The sequence below is a fragment of the Toxorhynchites rutilus genome, chromosome 2 (assembly GCF_029784135.1).
Source record: "Toxorhynchites rutilus septentrionalis strain SRP chromosome 2, ASM2978413v1, whole genome shotgun sequence".
In the NCBI taxonomy this organism is placed as follows: domain Eukaryota; kingdom Metazoa; phylum Arthropoda; class Insecta; order Diptera; family Culicidae; genus Toxorhynchites; species Toxorhynchites rutilus.
In genome coordinates, this window is record NC_073745.1 from 112,553,336 (window position 1) to 112,568,120 (window position 14,785).

Below are 14,785 nucleotides of genomic sequence, written 5' to 3' on the forward strand. Positions count from 1 at the left end.
CTACACACACACACATACACGCACGGAATTCTTTCCGTTTGGATCGAGAAAGAACCGGAAAATAATCTGCCAGTTCCTCTAGGAATTTAAAAATACATTCGTGTGAAAGAGTTTATTTGAATGTTTTCTATCCATGTAACACTGTGACCAAATATGTTTCAATCAAGTGCTATTAACAGATGGTTATCGAGTTAGCATTAACCACTGGTGGGCTTCCAGTATCGAGGAAAATGTGGAAATATTTAATCGTTACTGAAAATAATCTGCCAGTTCCTCTGGGAATTTAAAATTACATTCATATGAAAGAGTTTATTTTAATGTTTTCTATCCATGTAACACTGTGACCAAATACATTAGGTTTTGTGATTTTTCAATCAATCGCAATCAACAGGATATCTTCTGAAGATTATTCTTCCCCATTAGTAGGATATTTCCGTATCCAATATTGGATGCATAAAACCTTGTGCCTCCAACGTAACGCTCTCGTTTTCGAAGTTCTCCAAATATTCATTCATTCAGAATGAATTCAGATTCAACTTCATACAAATGATCTCTAAATCAACGATAGTCCTACGTCACCCTTGCGGTTATACCATAGATATAACCCACTTCCTGTTTTTTGTATCGGCGATAAAAAGATGAAGAAGATAGATACACGAACGATTGTTTTTGTAATGCATTCAATGATCGAAAACTAATAGCGTGCATCCATTAACTCGACAAATTTACTTTTGTTAAATAGGACCTTTTCAAAAGTTAAGCGAGAATTCATCATAGGATGCAAATATTCGCACCTTCTCCCGACTCATGTCCAATCACTGTTCGTTATGCGGGCGCTACACGATTCGTCCAACGTTTCACTCGAATGTTGGACTCAAACATTTGACTCAATGAATCGACAAATATTGTGACGAATGTGCTGCTACACGATGAAGTGAATGTTCGCTTCAATGCAATCGGTCCAAACAATCGGCGAGTATTTGGATCGAATGTTTATTGTTTTTATTAACCATCAAAAACGTTAGGAAACTGGATGACGATGTAAGTATTAAAATTGCTGCCGTAGCAATTGTACTGATATCGGGCTGTAAATTAAAATTGCTTGAAATACACATTATTAAACTGCAATATTTTGTCGAATATATAAATCAATTTCATAGTTACTTCATCTAAAACTTGTAAACAAACCAATCTGTCAAAGATAAATCTGTCAAAGATCAAAGATTCGGACGAATCGTGTAGCGGTGTATCGAATGTCATCGAGCGTCGAATCAACGAATGGCAAAAATCCTTTGACTCGTGCCACTCGCGTTGGAAGGTAATCCACAACGAACGGATTACCTTCAAACGCGAATATTCGACGCTCGACATTGGAGGCTCATAGTTCGTCCATCGACTACACGATGCGTCAAACCAACGAGCGTCCAATATTCGGGGGTGTTCGTAGCATCGTGTGGCGCCGGCTTTAGATGCGCTACTCTTTCGTTTCTTGCCAGCAGCAAGCTTTGCGTCTGTGGCGAAGGTTATCACGACATCAAGCACGTTGTTTGGTCGTGTGATGTGTATCTTGTCGATCGAATTTAGAAAACTCCCTTCGGGCCCATGGAAGATAGCCGGTGAGAGATGTGTTGGCTCGGTTAGACCTTGATCACTTGTCCCAAATATATGCTTTTCTTGAAGCTATCGATCTTCGTGTGTGATTGTCCTCATATCCTTATACCCTCATTTTCTTCCTTTACGAACAAATTGGTCCGCTTGCTATACACAGTAGAATGAATTGAAATGTAAATACACAATAGATATACGAATAGATTAAAGAATTGACGTAATCATCAACATTGTAACAATTCCCTTGTATCCCATCCTTTTCCTGATAAAAATATGCCACCCTTCTAAACTCGAGTCCACCGCGAGTAATCGGTTTTCCACCTTACTATCCATAGAGCTAAGAAAATTGTTTATATATAGTTTTGAAAATATATTTAAGTATTCGGATTCTTTAAACTTATGTAACTGAGGCTGTAAAAATAAACGACTCCATTCGATTCTTTGTTTTAAACGCTTTAAACTGTTCAGTTCAATCGCCTCTAAGCAAAATAAACGTATTTATTGAAAAAATAATCATAGGATGCGACCATACGGTCTGGAGTAGTAGCGACATCAATGTTAGAGGTGAATGTTTGCTTGAATTTAATCTCAAATAATATTTACATTTTTAACCACGGAAACGGCCGAACTTTTGTTAACTCTATTAAACAAGAAGTTTTTGCAGTTCTAGACTATCAGGTATGATAAAAAATTGGCATGTGCAGTGGCGTTGACTGGGGGTGCGGATCACCCCCAGATAAACTTTTTCTAGGGGTGCAGAAATGCCCCTATATTAATCAATACTTCACCATTTGGCATACACCATATACAGATAGCAAAAAGAGAGGGGATGCAACTAGATACTTCCGGGTGCGAAAGCTCCGCTCTACGCAAAAAAAATAAGATCATTACATTTTTACTCCGTGTTTGAAGAACAAACAATTCAGAACCTCCCAGCGTACCAGCATAGACCGCTTCGCTTTGGCCTTCGCACCAACGAGAAAATCGCACCAGGAAAAGAAAGAAGGTCATCGCAATCTGATTTCCCTTAGCGAATGCAAATGCAAATGATTTTAATAGGCAGCGTCGCGGAATATACGGACGCGCCCGCAAACGAAACAACTAGAGCGTTCGCAACAACCCAGCAAACATTAAGTCGTATGAATAGCTACCCAGCAAACATTAAGTCGTATGAATAGCTATAATTGGAGGCGATATACATACAACCAAGACACATTTGTATGATATATGATGCAGATAACTAGCATACCCAGCAAACATTAAATCGTATAATTTTGCACGTGCCAAGTCTTACAAGAAATCCGAATAAATCATAATCGCATATAATATCAATCAAAGTATGTATCATGAATATTTGAAATCGCATAAAATGTAAAAACTCGATTTTATATACCATTATCAAATTAAGTCGCATATCGGTATAATAAACATCAATTTTATGATGTACATTGTCGTAAAATATATTTAATCCGCATCATATGCGTATATTACGCTGATGCAGTTTGTGTGTCGTATAAGCGTATAATTTAAATCGATTCAGTACTGTAGTAATTCGTGTTGCATGCTGAAGAAAATCATGAAACAGTAAATCATATTAGATCCTAATAAAGGGCATATTACATCATATTGAAATGTCAATGAAATGCTGATGCACTCGAAAGTTTTAACCGCTGTTGAATTAAATATCAGATAGCCGCGCGAGATAGCTGGTGGATGATAATCCAGACGACCGGAGTTCGAACCCATATCGGAGCAGTTTTCACCAAACATCAATCTGTGCCATTTTAAACATTCAATTCCACTCCCAACACAAGTCAATCAAACAATTATTATTTCTACAAACATAAATACTCATATATAAAAATGAGGCTATAATAAACATTTCACGAAAATATTTTGCGCCATTTGTTTTTTTTTCTATGTCTGTAATAAATCGTATATGAGTAGGGCACAAGTCGCTATTATAGCCGGTCAAAGTTGCATATTCATCCAAACAAATTCGGTAAGCATTTGCCATGTATGTATATGGCCTCCACTTTTGCATGCATATGCCAGTTAGGCGCATTATATGCCAACCAAATTTTAGGGCATATGATGATATATATACGCTTGTTGTGCGATTTAATGTTTGCTGGGTATACACACAAAAGTGGAGGCGATATACGTATATGCCATATTTTGTACGCATATAAAGCCGTATATAACGATATGCGATGCTTTTTGGACTGATATGCGATTTGATACGACAACGTTACCACTCAATCCATCGATGACATGGAAAATCGTGTTTTTGCATTTTATGCGATTTTAGATATATATGATCGATATTTTGATTGATATTTTATGCGATTGTGATTTGATACGAAATTATATGTGACTTATCATGTGCAAAGTTATACGATTTAATGTTTGCTGGGTATAATCGGAGGCGATATACATACAACCAAGACACATTTGTATGATATATGATGCATATAACTAGCATATACACGCAAAAGTGGAGGCGATATACGTATATGCCATATTTTGTACGCATATAAAGCCGTATATAACGATATGCGATGTTTTCTGGACTGATATGCGATTTGATCCGACAATATTACCACTCAATCCATTGATGACATGGAAAATCGTGTTTTTGCATTTTATGCGAGTTTAGATATACATGATGGATATTTTGATTGATATTTTATGCGATTGTGATTTGATACGAATTTATATGTAACTTATCATGTGCAAAGTTATACGATTTAATGTTTGCTGGGAATACCGATAGAACCAAGACGCCTATAAGTATATCCTAAGGTGGGCCAACTTGCTAAAACCACTTTTCAGCCATCTTGGAAGTCTACTGTGTTTTGTTTGTAAACAATACACAATACGCTTGTGCTCAAGCTCGCTTGTGATCAGTCTGTCTCTTTCACATTTCAAGCAAATAACTCCCCTTCTGCTTTCTTTCGTACTGTTTTCATATACCGCTCCCCTAACCAACTTAGTGACGAAACGGCCTCACCTTAGGATATACTTCTAGGCGCCTTGGATAGAACCACCGCCGGAAAAAAATTCTTTGCTTCGGCGCTCACAGCTTAGCAAGCTACCAGAGGCTCGCACAATACCCACAGCATACAACACTGTTATTTTATCACCACTAGCACTTCTTCCACTCGCGTAGTGGTTCTTCTTTTTCCTCATCGCCGCTTAAAATATACAAAGTTCGGACCACTCAACATATTTCTAAAGTAGTCACTAAACTCTCGTCCGGGTCAAGGAACTTTAACAAATACTTTTCGGACACATATTAGAAATGAGAAGACACGACCAAGGAAAATGAAGTGGAAGGTAAAACGTAATGTCAGAATTGCCGTTCGGACATATCCCGTAAGTTTGAATTTATTTACATAGATGGTATCCAAATGTAACCATACCAACGTAAGTAATAACATAAACAAATCCAAACCATTCCTCATACGTCTTTTCTAAATAGTGTAAATTACGAGCCACCTGTTAACTCCACCTTCTTGGACACGACTAGTTGTTATTCTTTTGATGACGTTTATTGTTAAGCGCAAGATGTATAGAAGTATTACTAAAGTGAGTCCCTAAGTGGTGCGGACTCAATCCACTTCATTTTCAAGCAAATTCATGCATTTTTTCAAGCGATTTCTTGCAATAAATTCTCAGACCACCAGAGATGCCAGATTTACATATATGTTTGTAAATTTACAGACATATCTGTAAAATACTTTTGACATGGGGCTATGTCTTTGATTTTTATATAGGGGGTTCACTCTACAAAAAATATAATGATTCATTAAGTGTTTTCAAACGCATAATACTCAAAATCGTTATTGTGACATATATTGTGTTATATACCATTAAACAGGAAATTTATCCAGTATTTTATTGCTTGAAATAAACAAATATAGCAAAACAATTTGACTATTAAAATGGTTATGTTTTTTCGATTGCACTAACCACTCGCTTTCCTCCCCGACGGCTACATTCGGGCGTTAGCTCACAATGTGAGTCGGGCGTATCACAAGCTATTCTCCATTTTCGAACAAACAGGCATTTATTGTTGGCAGAATCAATGAAAGTATAATCTTGGAAGATAGTTTTACTCTATTATCCTCAAAGTTCAATCAATTCGGGCTCAATTAACGTCTTTATCGTGTAGGTCTTGCTACTAACAATTTATGTGATTGTGGTCAAGGATTTCATAATATCGAGCATGTTGTTTGGTTACGTAAAAAATACAATAAATGAATTTAACTGGCTGATGATTCAGAAATTCGAAAGGGTACACTCACGCATATCAGATTATAACATCTTGAGTAGTCGCGATCGTAATATTATGTTCTCTATATATGTCTTCCTTAGAAGCTCGAATGCACTTGCCCATTCTCCTTTCCCTTTTCTATACTTAAGCAGAACTCAGCATCCAATGAGATCAGTTCACTACAGCAACTACACGAACTTCCCAAGAGAGCACCCAATAGGATACTCAATATACATCACCTGGCCATAATGTTATTACAACCCCCTACAAATAATGGTAACGTGACAACGAAGGAGTAAATGCTATTATTATCCTTAACACATTTTTGTAGTCATAGATTTACTTGGATTAGGCTTATATTTATGAAGATCTTAACTATTTAGACTTGTGTTTAAAAATGATAAATGATGATGTGCACATTATTGAATAGAATGTGGTTTTGGATTCTACCACGTTATCTCATCTAATCCGTAAAGGATACAAGTTCAGTTTCAGGGCTTCCATTTGGTGTATCCAAATAGAAAAAAATACAAATTTTGAACAATAAAAAAAATCAATTCAAATGCAATTACTACACACAAACACAGGCCTATGTCAAGATCCCGTCCGTGCCCCTAGGCTCAGACCCATCAATGTTTTATTTTTGTTGCAGACTTTTTGGATATAACAATATTTCACAGGTTTCTGAAAAATGAGAGGCTCTACCCAGCAAACATTAAATCGTATAATTATGCACGTGCCAAGTCTTACAAGAAATCCGAATAAATCATAATCGCATATAATATCAATCAAAGTATGCATCGTGTATATTTGAAATCGCATAAAATGTAAAAACTCGATTTTATATACCATTATCAAATTAAGTCGCAATTCGCAACATCAATTTTATGATGTACATTGTCGTAAAATATATTTAATCCGCATCATATGCGTATATTACGCTGATGCAGTTTGTGTGTCGTATAAGCGTATAATTTAAATCGATTCAGTACTGTAGTAAATCGTGTTGCATGCTGAAGAAAATCATGAAACAGTAAATCATATTAGATCCTAAGAAAGAACAGTTTACATCATATTTAAATGTCAATGAAATGCTGATGCACTCGAAAGTTTTAACCGCTGTTGAATTAAATTTCAGATAGCCGCGCGATACAGCTGGTGGATGATAATTCAGACGACCGGAGTTCGAACCCACATCGGAGCAGTTTTCACCAAACATCAATCTGTGCCATTTTAAACATTCATATTCTACTCCCAACACAAGTCAATCAAATAATTATTATTTCTACAAACATAAATACTCATATATAAAAATGGCGATTTGTGAGGCTATAATAAACATTTCACGAAAATATTTTGGGCCATTTGTTTTTGTTTCTATGTCTTTAATAAATCGTATATGAGTATGGCAAAAGTCGTATTTGGTGCTTTGACAATTCATGAATATATTCATACTAGATCGCAATTCAATTTCAACATAATCGCTATTATAGCCGGTCAAAGTTGCATATTCATCCAAACAAATTCGGTGAGCATTTGTCATGTATGTATATGGCCTCCACTTTTGCATGCATATGCCAACCAAATTTTAGGGCATATGATGTTATATATACGCTTGTTATGCGATTTAATGTTTGCTAGGTATTCATCAAATCACAATATTTTACTCACTGTATGACATTTTTCATAGTTTTAATACATAAAAAGTTTTTATATTCAGTTTATATCAATACACATGACGTTAGTCCTATTTTTTGAGTCATTCATTATCATTTTGCCGCCCGGCGTAACGACAGTGGTTATGTGCTCAAAATAGGTCGCACCGCAGTGATGTCGTGAGCATAGCATCGCTCAGTGGCCGATGACAGTACTTCGTATCTTTTGCATTCTGTTGGTGTTTTGTTCGGTAACAATAGCCTGTACACGTCCTTGTACACAAACCAAGTAAACCGAATTAGCGCTGCCGGCGCCCAGCAAATCATTTTCTAGCAAATATGCGGATGGCACATGTTGCTAATTTCCTTAAAAATGACTCTCCTAGAGGGGTATCTTTTGAGCAAACGACAATGAGTTGATTCTCAAAGCCCTAACTGAACATCTTTGAGAAATATTAAGATTGACTACATCCAAGCGATAACGGAGACCGTTTCTTTCCAGTCCTTAAGCATCCCTTCAACCTCGCACTGTTAGCCTATATCTATCTATATAAATAAAAATGGAGGCCAAATCTATTCGTAAGCGGAAAACCCGAAAAAGGGATGGTCCGATTTTAGCCTTTATTTTTTTGTATTCATCTCTTCCCGTAGATCAATATAGTGGAGAGCAAAATCGGAAAATTTTCGGAAAAATCTGAAGGAATGTCGGAAAATTGAATTCCCATATGACCGAAAATTACAGCGTGATAAGCGTTGTTAGTCCATTCGATATTTGCGCTAGCGAAGTTGATCTTTGTTCAAAAGTGGAAATGGTTTTTCAGGCAAAACAACGAATTCCCATATCTTCTATCTATCCATATATCTATATAAATAAAAATGGAAGGCCAAGTGTGTTGTTAATCGCCAATTCCGATTAAGGAAAGGTCCCTTTTGAGTCGTCCCGACATTTTGTTGTATTTGTTGTATTCTGCCCATAGAACAATGCTATGATAAGAAAAAGTTTAGGAATTCGTTTTAACGAATTCATATCAAAACAATAATGTTGTGTGGGACGAAGTTAGCCGGGTCAGCTAGTATACATACAGCCATTCCATGTCAAATCGATAAAGTGGTTCTCAATGGGAAACATGATTTTTCGGACCACCGGTTAACTTTGAAAAACTATATCTCAAAAATGAAAAAATATTGTCTCTGAAACCGAAATATGTCATGTAAAACATCCTCAGCTTTCTAGAAAAATATGAAAAAATATAGAACCCTCTAGTCCAAAGCCACGAAAACAGTAAAAAACAACTACAATCGATCATTACGAAAATAAAATCCATTTTTTTGCGAGTTCAATATTTTTTTAATAAAGAGCTAGCTAATTGGCTTCAATTAGATGTGTCGATAATCGGTTCAGTGGGGAAAAACAAAAGATTTTTCGGACCACCCTAAAATGGAAATGGTCATCCTAACGAAAAAATTAAAAAATACGGGTCTAATATTTTGCGATAAAGAACAAAACTACCACTTTTCATCATAATCTGAGAACCACTATATCGATTTGACATGGAATGGCTGTATATATGCAAAATACACATATACAAAGTATACAAGAATATACAAAAAACAATCTTACGTGCATTGCGATGTACAAAGTATTAATGAATCTGTGAGAATCAACGTTAAGAGACATTTCTACAGATCCGTAACTTTAACAGACATTTCCACATTTTTAACAGACTTTCACATATGTTTACAGATATTTTTTTAAAAATCATCTGGCATCTCTTCGTTCCACTTTTCATCGAATGTTTTCAAAACGCAGGAGTAAACATTTACGTGACTTTGACTTCGTTTGTTTTTATTTCGTTCGGAAAAATATTATACCTGGGAAAGTGGACATTAAAAATGCGTTACTCAGTGAAGGCTGCCTGAATACGAGTGAAACGTTTTTACAAACGCGTTCAGAAACGTTTTTACAGACGCGCTGGGTCGATTTTTGCGGAGATGACAAACTAGTTCCGAATAATGGTTCCCGTATCTGTGGAGTAAGTACGATATTTGAATTATTGAAAACCAAAAGTGTAGCAAACCTTTCGTACATATTTTCAGGATTATTTTGATACAAATACATCGTTACATTTCAACCGGAAAGGAAACCTCGTGAGAAACCGTAATGCCTTCTCCACTATTAAGCCGGTAGTTGACTCAGAAGATTAAGTCCATCATCAACACGAAGCGCAGATTGCTTCACCGTTACATTAATCACCAGCACTAGCGGATCATAATTACGTGGATTTCATTTGGCCAGCTTCATTAGCAAAGCTGTTTTCACCGACGTTAGAAAAAAAACGTCCCCAAAACATTTCACTATTGATATGTATGTATGTATCAAAACTCGCCAATGTCGAATTTGGCTCCCACATTAAAATCTTGGAGTGAACTAAGCGTTATTCGTAGGTTATGATATTATATCAAGTTCTGATGCCTTGCAATATGAGATGCTCTTTCAGAAATGCAATGGTCGATTAAACAATTGACGGAAAAATGTAATTCGTTCATCTTAAAAGTTTAATTATTTTTGCCTTTGATAACAATACCTTTTTTATAGTGTTGATTATCATAAGAAAAATAACACTCCTGATCGTTGGATCTTTTTTGACATTTCAATTGGATCTTTTTTGACAGCCGTTTTGATTCAGTCCGCACTACCTAGGTGAGTCCGTATCTTCAGTAAGTTGGCGAGGAGAGTGGTGAGAAGCGAGGAGTATGAGAGGGGATTGTTTACAAAAAAAAGCGGGAGGGGGATTGCTGATTCGTAAGTGCATACATACTGTCACAAGCGTTTGAAATTTTGTACCTTTCAATTTTCAAAGCGTTTGATTTTGTTAAGTATGCAAACTCTAGATATTCTCTGATATGCCCCCACTTTATGTACCGCTCATGCAACTGTCATTATTGACTTCCTGTTTATTTTCTCCTTTTGTCATTCCAAACGTAACCGCTAATAATAAAGCACGTTGTTAGTTTTTCTCTGAGTATACTCATCGTGTTCGTGTTTATTTATCCCGATCCGAAAGTCCATCCGCCGGATAATTTCAGGTTACGGTGCCCAGTAACGTTAACCGCGAGTGCTAAGTGAAATTATGGCAGATGAAGAGAAGACCGAGCGGTTTATGCTCCCGCTTTTCGACGGGTCAAACTTTACCGCATGGAAGTTCCGGATGCGTGTATTGTTGGAGGAGTATGATCTCCTCGAGTGCGTGGAATCGAAGGCCGCTGATTTGGAGGAACTGCAGGATGCAGTGGGCGATAGCAACGACGTAAAAATTGCGAAGCAGGCGAAGCGCGAGAAACGGGCGAAGAGGGACAAAAAGTGCAAATCATTGTTGGTGTCTCGCATACACGATTCCCAGTTGGAATACGTGCAGGAGAAGCGAACACCGAAGGAGATTTGGGACGCTTTGGTCCGCGTCTTCGAGCGGAAAAGCATCGCCAGCCGGATGCACTTAAAACGACAGATGCTATCGTTGCGGTTGGGAAACGGTTGCCTAAAAGATCATTTTCTCCGGTTCGATCGCCTGGTGAGGGAGTACCGAGGTACGGGCGCTACCATCGACGAAGTGGATGTGATTTGCCACTTGCTTGTAACGCTGGGGCCAGCTTATTCTACCGTTGTGACGGCACTGGAGACAATGCTAGAAGATAATTTGTCCCTCGAATTCGTTAAGTGCCGTCTCTTAGACGAAGAAATAAAGCAGTGCGGTGCAAGCGCAGGTGTAGAATTGTTCACACCAAAAGTAGAGGTGGCAGCTTTTTCGGGATCGAAGAAGAAAAGTGACAATAAGAAGAAGCCGTTTAAATGCTTTGGTTGTCACGAAGAAGGACACAAGCTTTCAGAGTGCCCGAAAAATAAGAAGAAGAATGCGACGCGTAAACAGTCGACTGCAAATTTGGCAGACGGTGAAGCAGTTTTGTTTGTGACTATGAGGAAAAGTGATGACGATGTCTGTCCGAATCGGCAACCAGTGCAGTGGTTCGTAGACTCCGGGTGCTCGGACCACTTGGTGAAGGACAAGGAACTGTTCGAAGAGTTGAAACCTCTGAAGAAGCCGGTGGAAATCGCGGTGGCGAAGGATGGCCAGTCACTCGTGGCACATCACTCCGGCACGGTAAAACTGCAGTCCGTCGTAAACGGTAAGCGAATTCCGTGTATTGTTACAAATGTGCTGTACGTTCCGTCGTTGCGGTTCAATCTTTTTTCGGTGCTGAACGTTGAAAAACGAGGAATGCGAGTTGTGTTTGAAAAGGGCCGAGTGAATATCTACAACGGGTCCGAAATCGTAGCTACTGGTGCGCGACGAGGTAAGCTATACGAGCTTGACCTATACCAGGTCGAAGATGGTAACTGTAAAAGTGGTTCGATGTTGGCGTGTGGTCGAATAACTAAAGGCCTAGAGCTGTGGCATCGTAGGTTTGGCCACTTGAACGTGAAGCAGCTTGAACAGCTTATTAATAAAGGCATGGTTGACGGTTTGCGCCCCGTGAATGGCAATTTATCGGACAAAGGTGAGGTGTTTTGTGAGCCGTGTATTGTCGCAAAACAAACGCGAAAACCATTTCCCCCGCGTGAAGGCAGACGATCATCGCGAATGTTGGAAGTTGTCCACTCCGATGTGTGTGGATCGGTGACACCGGTTGGTCGGAACGGTGAACGGTTTTCCGTAACATTCATTGACGATTGGAGTCATTTTGTAATGATTTTCCCGATGCAATCGAAAGACGAGGTGTTCGATCGGTTTGTGCATTATGAAGCGTTGGTCACAGCGAAATTTGGTTCGCGGATTTCTCGGTTCGTGTGTGATAACGGAGGGGAATATAAAAACAAGGCATTCCAATCGTTTTGCCGGAAAAAGGGAATTCAAATTCAGTGGACGGTTCCATATACCCCTGAGCTCAATGGAACCAGTGAACGGATGAACCGTACCGTCATCGAGAGGGCTCGTGCGATGCTTGAAGATGCTAAACTAGACAAGTCATTCTGGGTTCAGGCTGTTCAAACTGCTGCGTATCTAGTGAACAGATCACCTACTAGTGCGATTGATTCGGATAAGACGCCTTCTGAGCTTTGGGAAGGTAAGCGACCGGATGTATCCAAACTTCGGAAATTTGGATGTGCTGTTTATGTGCACGTTCCGCAGGAGCGCCGCAAGAAACTAGACGCGAAGGCGTGGAAGGGCTTTTTCGTGGGGTACGCGGTCAATGGGTATCTGGTGTGGGATCCTAATGAAGAATCGATCGTGGTGGCCCGCGATGTCGATTTTCTGGAGCAGCAGGCATTCGGAGAAAAGAATGCGAAGAAACCGAAAGCCAAGTCGAAAGGTGTGTCAGTGATTCGTGTCAGTGGACTAGAAATTGATAACAGTGAAAAACACGATGTGGTCGAGGCCGAGTCAAGAGCCGTGACCTTGGGTGAAGCGGACAGTGAATACGACGGAGAAGAACGTTTTACGAGTTGTTCCGAAGATGAAGATAGTGTTCCGGATGATGAAAATGAAAGTTTATCGGATGGGCGACCAACCTGAAACCGTAATGCGCCATCGTGGCATAGCGACTATGAAGTGGACTACGCCGGTTTCGCGTTGAATGCAGTGTCGTATGTTGAGAATCTACCGGAATCAGTGTCGGAACTACGGAAGAGAGAAGATTGGCCTTTATGGAAGAAGGCCATGCAAGAAGAGATGGACTCGTTGGCGAAAAATGAGACATGGACCTTAGTGAATCTTCCGAAGGGACGAAGTGCCGTGTCGTGTAAATGGGTTTTTAAAGTGAAGCAAAGCGACGAGAACGAGATACCAAGGTACAAGGTAAGATTGGTTGCCAGAGGGTTCAGCCAAAAGCACGGGTTTGATTACACCGAAACGTATTCTCCCGTTGCTCGGATGGATACGTTGCGTACGGTTTTGGCATTGGCGAATCACGAAGAATGGGTCGTCCATCAAATGGACGTTAAGACGGCCTTCCTCAACGGCGATCTATCTGAAGAAATCTACATGCGTCAACCGGAGGAGTTCAGCGAGGAGAACGGTCTCGTGTGCCGTTTAAATAAATCGTTATACGGATTGAAGCAGGCGGCAAGGTGGAACGACCGTTTTCATAAGTTCGTCGTGCGTTTGGGTTTCGTGAGAAGCCAGAACGATCTCTGTTTGTACCGCCAGGAATCAGGACGGAAGCAAGTCATCTTGGTCATCTACGTGGATGACGTACTTGTCGCTAGTGCGTCAGAGGAGCTGATCGGCAAAATCAAGGGCTGCCTCTCAACCGAATTCGAGATGACAGACGTTGGCGAAGTGAAGAATTTCCTCGGCATGCGGATTGACCGGAATCTGCGACAGAAGATAACACGTATCAGTCAGTGTCGCTACTTGGAGAACCTGCTAGACCGGTTCCAAATGCAGGACTGCCGACCAATCGCAACGCCGATGGAGCATCGGCTGAAGCTACCGAAGGGAATAGAGTCGAAGAAGACCGACAAACCGTACCGTGAGCTATTTGGCTGTGTCATGTATGTCGCACTGACGTCTCGGCCAGACTTAGCGGTTTCAGCGAACTATTTTAGCCAGTTCCAAGCGTGTCCTAACGAGGAACATTGGGTCCATCTTCGACGGGTCCTACGCTATATTAAAGGGACACTGGATCTCGGATTGGTCTTCCAGGACAGCGAAGCAGAGCCACTGCTGGAAGCGTTTACGGACGCCGACTGGGCGAATGATGTCACCGATCGCCGGTCTGTATCGGGCGCTCTCTTTAAGGTTTATGGTGCAACGGTCAGCTGGAGTGCGAAGAAGCAAGCTACAGTGTCTCTCTCGTCCACCGAGGCCGAGCTAATCGCGCTTTGTGCAGCTGCCTGTCATGGCCAGTGGATGGTCAGAATACTCGAAGATCTTGGATTCAAGCCGGTGGGACCGATTGCCTATTATGAGGACAATCAATCAACGATCAAGATCGCGTCGAACCCGAAGGATTCCGGACGTCTGAAACATCTGGATGTAAAGCATTTCTTCGTTCGTGAGTTGCTGGAGGCTAATCATATTTGGGTCGATTATGTTCCAACGTCGAAGCAACAAGCAGATTTTCTGACCAAGAGCCTCCCTGCACTAGCATTCAGGAAGTTTCGAGACTGCCTCGGACTAACAGATTGCAGCGTTTGAGCGGGCGTGTTAAGTATGCAAACTCTACAATATCTACGTCTCTGATA